Raw genomic sequence first — 7,051 nt, forward strand, 5'->3', positions numbered from 1 at the left:
TACAAAATATCGCGATATATATCGAGATTTCAGAGAAGGGCATCGAAATATCACGATACTAATTTGGATACATACCAGTGCAAATATCGACGATATTTTTTGATATATCGTGATATTTCAATGATATGTTTTGTACCCGATATTGTTGGAGATAATTGGTGCTGGTGATTGCAAACCGACGAAGGAAAATCAAAATAGGCTACTCCTACAGTCCTACCCTCTCCCACGCGAAATGAAGACGGCTATAAAAGCTCATTCTTCTCCACTCTCGGTCTCTCACACACCTCTCAAACTTAACAAGTGAGTTTAATTGTATTGTTTTTTAACAGTTAAACATGGCTATTTATGTTGTATGATCTAAATATCTGATATTTGATTAGTCATCAGCTAGAATGTGTTGTTTTGTAGAAATGAAATTGAGATTTTTAATTAATCTTGCTATATTTATTGTTGTCGTTTTTGTTTCTTTTCAACTGTTGCTTGACAAAATTGAATTGTTAATATTTTAAAGTAAGAGAAAATGCATATGAATTTTGTTAAAAGAATTAGTTTAGTAATTAGTGAACCTAGTTTGACATGTTAACATTGTTTAAACATATCATGAAAGAAGTTGAAAACTATTTTAGTTTAGCTACCAAGCTAGTAGTGAAGCTTTTGTTCTGCACTCAAGATAAAGAAGGAAAGAAAATTGAAAACAATGTACTGTTATTGTATTCATTTAGCATCATTCAAACTTTCTCGAAACAGCACACTTATGTTGTTTTCGGCATTAGTACTTCAGCATGCTTATTGTATTCACTTTCTCGAAACCTCACAGAATGTAAGAAAAGATAATAAAACAACTGTACAAATAAAAACAAGTTTGAAAAGTGGTGAACAAGAGAAAGAAGGGAGCCATGGTAGAGAATAGAGAGGAAGAAGCAACTTAGCAAGGTGAAGGTCGAGGCATGCTTCAACTTTCCTTTCTCTTCGGATTGAAATTAGTCCAGTTAAAAAGATTATAAACTTATCTATTGCGACTAGTCAAACTTGATCCATAATGTTCACATCTCTAAATGAAATATTTATACTGTGTAATACCTGCAGCACCTATTTGCCCAATCTGATACAAAAAGTTGGCAAGGGCACCTTACCAACAATAAGAATTTCAACAAGCACTACCGTGATAGTAACTTGAACTGGTCAAAATTCAGTTCTCTAACTTGAGCTTGCAAAAGCTTTAAAAATCTATTAAGGTATCGGTTTCAACTGGATGAAAATAAATAGCACACTTACTTCAGCATGCTTATGTTGATGCATTCTAGATGTTTTCGGCATTAGTTCCAATACATTCACTTTTGGCATTAGTTACAAAATGGTGTGACAATGTCTGAAGTACTTTGAGGCGCAAGTTTTTCCTACTAGCTAGAATGCGGCGTGTGAGACATGTTTGCGAGGGAAAACTGACGATTTTCTTCTAGGAAGGGGTTTCTATAATCTTTATCAGTTAGAAAGTAGTTCTATCCTATTATATATCTCGGCGAAGAAGCACTCAGCCAGAAGTGGTATTTCTGAATTCTGACCTTCCGTTTTATGTTCTAGCTTTAGATCTTTACAGTTGTGGCCGATTGACCTCTATTTTAACTGTAGTTTTCATAGGGGTAGGGCTAGTCATCGAGCTACCCGAGTCGAGTTTTGTTATACTCGAGCTCGACTTCGCGACTTGCGAAGCTTCGAATTTCGAACTTCGCGATTCGAGCTTAATATTGAAGCTCAAGCTCGACTCGCCTAGTTATACTAATAGCTCGAGCTCGAGCTCAGGTTCGAACTCGAGTTCAGTTATGCTTGTTTGAACTCGAACTCGAGTTCAAACTCGAAAAAAATGTATATAAAACATTAAAACTAGTATAAATTGTAAATTATAGTTGGGTATAAATTATAAATTATATACTACGTATTGGCTTATAAAACGAGTAACTCGTGAGCTACTCGAACTCGAACTACTCGCTATCTAGAATGAGCTTTAAATTAAGCTCAAGCTCGACTCATACTTTTGTGCGAACTAGTTTGAGTCGAGCCTTCGACGAGCCGAGCTCGAGTTACTCACGAATAGCTCGACTCGATGACCAGCCTTACGTAGGGGTATTTATGATGGAATATAGGTATGACACTGACGATATATGTTTGTAAGAGAGGGGTTTTGATTGTAGCAAGGGAATGTAATGGAACTAGACTATTTCAATAGATGTTGCCGGCAAGTGTAATCTAGTCATTTGACAAGGGTAAGAAATAAGGTTCAAATATTCTCTATTCAATTCCAAGTGGGAATTAAATTGAGTTCGGGTTTCGGGTCTGTCCAGTGAACATCTTTTAAGGACCAATACCTAGTACGTACCAGTTTAGCGCATTTGAAGATTTCATCATTCCTGATATGTTTTGTCAAAGACAGTGATGGAATATTAGAAATAGACATAGTGGTGGAAGAAATTTTGTCTTTAGATAATATTTCTCCATTTTTTGTGTTTGGTCAAGACTGTAACATAAAAAAATGCAAGTTGTATAGAGTTAAACTGAAAGGGATAATTTTCATTTGAAGACATTACGATTAGGGTCTCCTTCATTCTTTTAAATTGCAAGTTGTCTTTTTATTTAAATACTTACAATCCTCTACTAAAAAGCTTCTCAAGTGAGTCAAGTCAGGCTACGTACCAGGACAGTCATAGCCAGCTTGCACCATGACGACCCTGGATATCAAGCTCCACCATATATAATGTTTTTATGTCGAAATGCAGCAGGGATCATCTACTTTTTGTTTGGTTTTTTTTTCCACGAATCAATATATATTTGAGTAGTTGGGTACTTGGGTTTATGAGGTATGAGGTTTTAATATATGTTATGGAAGTATATTATTTGATTTTCAGGTTATGACAGGTTTTAAATTTATGAAATGTTGAAAATACAAATGAAACTCTGCCGATTTTTTTTTAGAATGTGATGTGAAGTGATGGTTTTATATTTGAGTTATGTATATCATAAGATATTTTGTATTCTTGAAGTCATCTAGAAGAGGATTGTACCCATCTTTGGTCCTTGTCTTTGAGGGTAGAGCAAACTCTTCCATGAACTCTTCCTTGTCTTTTGTACAAGTATGTTCTCAATGGTTGCTTGTTTTTCTATTTTGCAGCATAAGCACAGTTGAAAACTTAGTTGTTGCGCTCTAGGTACGTCGTGTTGTCTCAGTGAAGTTGGCTTCTGATTCTCTTAAGGTAAAACTTCTACCCATTTCGTATACTAGTTTTATTTGTTGCTTGTTGTTTTTTGCAATAACTGAAATTGTGGGTGTTTGTATGCATATAAGAGATATGTTTTGGTTGTGTGCCATGGTAAAGTCATTTGGTTTGTATATTAGGTAGTATTAGGATTTATTCTTGGTTTAGTTATCAAGTGTGTAGGTTATATGTTTTTTATATTTTATTTGTGCATGATTTTAAATTAATTTGAATGGCTAATGTAATTTAACTTGGTATTCAGATTCTATGGATGAACTGATAGTGTTATAGAATTTATGTTTTTTTTTTTTTAATGAGTATTTTAGGCATAATACAGGTGGTCAAAAAGATGAATAAACAAAGGAAACTCTGTCAAAATATTTTTAGATCATTTTTTTTATAAACAAGCAAGTAAGTGTTAAAAATATAATGCAATGGTAAAATTGTCTAAATAATTTATACAGTTATTTCTAAGTACAGGGAAGATACGATTAATTAGCATTGGTATAGGCATGAATATTAGAATTAGATGTAGGAAAAGCGCCCGACACAGTTAAGGCAACATTGGAATATTCTTGATATCACTCAAAGTACACTTTGGTTCCAGAACACGGTGCACCTACGGGTGATCTGAGAGTTCCTACTTATTTAAAGATTGGTTAATTCGATCACAAGCCTGGATGCCGGTTTCGAACTTGACTGTAATTGTTTGATATTGTTAATATTTTGATGCTTGACTATTAGAACTAAATGTAGAAAAAGCGCCAGACACAATTAAGGCAACATTGGAATTTGAGTTATAGGACCGTACCACGTACTTGATCCATGTATTTTTAAATAGAAATCATCAAATTTAATTATATTTTGGTTTGATGTATATATTAAATTATTCTCGTTTGTGATAAATGAGGATAGAAATGCCAAAGGGATTTGATATCGGGTGGGACCAAGCTATTCGTATCCCTGGAAATAAAAACGGGGCACAGTGCAAATACTGTGATAATATTTTAGCTGGAGGTGGCATTACAAGGCTGAAAGTACATCTTCGTGGAGGGAACAAAAATGTTGAGAAATGTTTGAAGTGTGGAAAAGAAATTCGAGATATGTTCCGACAAATAATTGAGTCTGGAATTGAGAAGAGAAATGTAAAAAAGATAGCTGAAGAACATTATAGAGCTGCCATGCATGCACACCCTCCTGGAGAAGACTCAGACGAGGATGACAACGAGTTCGAGATGGCACGACAACAATCTAGGGATGAGTACCAGAGGTTCTGCGAGACGGGCTTGTGGGATAAGAGGGCTCCAACCAGAGAGAACACCAATGTTGCAAGCACAAGCTCTCGAAAAGGCAAAGGTCTTATGTCTCTCTTCTCTCGTTCGAAAAGCACTAGGCATCCCGAGCTTATTGATGTCAATTCGCCGAGAAGTCTTGATGTTAATCAACCATCTGTCCACCAGATGACGCCAGCTGGTAAGTCAAAAGATGGGGTGTTTAGAACAGCTGTGGCTAGATTTGTACTTTGGGGAAACTTATCTCCAAATGCAGTGGCCAACAACCCGTATTACAAGATGATGTTCGATGAGGCATGTCGCGTCAGTCTTGGAGTGACCCCTCCTTCAGCCTATCAACTACTAAATTCAGAGTTGCAGAGGCTTAAGGCAGAGTGCAAATTGTATATTGACCATATGAAAATAAAATGGTCTACATATGGTGTCACCGTTATGTGTGATTCCCGGGTGGTCCAACGCGGTCTTGATGAACTTCATGGTGTATTGTGATGGGCTCATGACTTTTGATTCGTCTGTTAATCTATCGAAACATAAGAAAGATCACCGCCACTTACTGAAACACATGAGACGTGTTGTTGACAAGGTTGGCAAGGATAATGTTGTTCAGATTGTAACGGACAACGGGGCGAATTTTAAGAAAGCTGGAGAGATGCTTGCAAGAGAAAATGGTATACTTACAAATAAATTTTATTCTCCCATTTTAGATTCCTTTTGCAAATAGGTTTTTTGTATGAACTGTCTACTAAACTACTTCATGTACAATAGGGTATAACCTTTTCTGGACCCCATGCGCGGCTCATTCTATAGACCTTATCTTGAAAGAATTTTCTCGAGCCCCGTTGATGAAAGCAATCCTTGATCAGGCGAAGGATATCACGTCTTTCATTTATAACCACTCTCGAGTTGTTTCCCTTATGAGGGAAGTGTGTGGTGGAGACTTAGTTCGAGCTGGTCCAACTAGATTTGCCAGTAATTACATGGCATTGAAAAGTTTGCTGAAGAAAAAGAACAAGCTCCGGTCAATGTTTACTTCTGAAGGATATCTTGAAATCAAGAATGATAATCCTACGGTCTAGATGATGATGGTTGAGGATATTATAAACGGCCGAGAATTTTGGTAGAATGTGAAGGGGATTGTAGCTGTATTAGAACCCATTGTTATTTTATTGCAGAAGGTGGATAGGGATGATAAACCGACCATGCCATTTTTACACAGATGGGTAGAAATAACAATTGAGCAAGTTCGGAGGAAGATTCGCTTGCCTGAATGGATTGTTGGAATCATTAAGAGGAGGTGGAACAACCAATTGGGGCACCCATTACACAAAGCTGGTAATATTTTTGTTAACTCGAGGTTTATTTAATTGTACCATAACTATTGTAAGCTAATATGCTACAAATTTACTTGTAGCACACTACCTTAATCCTGCCGTAATTTACGGCCCTGATAGTGAAAATGTTGCATACAATGGGGAGTTCCTCTCAGCAATGCAGACAGTCATTAACCAATTGATCCCAGACCTATCAGATCAATTGGCTTGCTTAAATGAATGTAAAGCTTATCGAGAGGCTTCTGGGGTATTCTCTGCGCCAATTCTTGTATATGGAAGAACCAAAGTCATGCCGGGTTAGTTTCATTGTTAACCTACTACGAACTTGTAACTGGCCTATTTTAGTTTTAGTCCATACAAAATTATATAATATGGTCTATATTGTTTGTCATTGACGCAGCTGATTGGTGGATGAATGTTGAAGACGGTTATGTCGACCACTTGAAAACGTTAGCTATACGGATCCTCTCACAAACTACCTCATCATCTGGATGTGAGAGGAATTGGAGCACGTTTGGATTAATACACTCGGCAAAACGTTGTAGCTCGAGAACCGAGTCACTGGAGGATTGAGTTTTTGTCCACTACAACCTTCGAATGAAAAGCAAGCATGTCTAACTAAATAACCAATTCGAAGAAGAGAAGAAGATCTTGGACCTCACATCATTGTACCCAGTCGATAATGACTCAGACTGTCCTATTTTTGATTGGATTGATGACAGAGAGAGAACCCCTGAGGCATTATTAGATGAAAGCGGTAGTCCTAATTCATACATTGCAGAGCAATCTGGTGTGCCAATAGATGGAAATTGGGAACCTGTTCCGAATCCCAATCCTGAGGATAACTTTGAAGCAGCTCAATCTCTTAATGACACTCAACTTGATGGTGAAACATATTATGATCCTGATGCATGGAGAATGCCTAGTGATGGGGAGCACGATAATGCTTACAATGTTGTTGATGACGATAACGATAGCGATGATGATGATCATGCTCAAGTTCGTGCCAGTGGTCCTTGTCGAGGAGGTGGTGGTGGTCGTGGAGATGGTAGTGGTCCGAGTCGAGTAGGTGGTGGTGGTCCTCCTGGTTTTGATGATGATCATGCTCAGGTTCGTGCTAGTGGTCAAAGTCGAGGAGGTGGTGGTGATCATGGAGATGGTAGTGGTTCGAGTCGAGTAG

The 7,051-nt window shown here is 37.3% G+C and overlaps 1 long non-coding RNA gene across 2 annotated transcripts in view; it reads left to right on the forward strand.

The window, feature by feature from the left end:
• The window catches only part of LOC147476446 (uncharacterized), a 10,256-nt gene continuing 3,205 nt past the window's right edge, over positions 1 to 7,051 (forward strand). For both annotated transcript variants that reach the window (XR_015207888.1, XR_015207889.1), the window contains exons 1-2: positions 1 to 300; positions 3,164 to 3,245. This is a non-coding gene — a long non-coding RNA (uncharacterized LOC147476446). The remainder of the gene's footprint in view (positions 301 to 3,163; positions 3,246 to 7,051) is intronic.

Source organism: Coptis chinensis, chromosome 9, assembly GCF_015680905.1.
Source record: "Coptis chinensis isolate HL-2020 chromosome 9, ASM1568090v1, whole genome shotgun sequence".
Lineage (NCBI taxonomy): Eukaryota > Viridiplantae > Streptophyta > Magnoliopsida > Ranunculales > Ranunculaceae > Coptis > Coptis chinensis.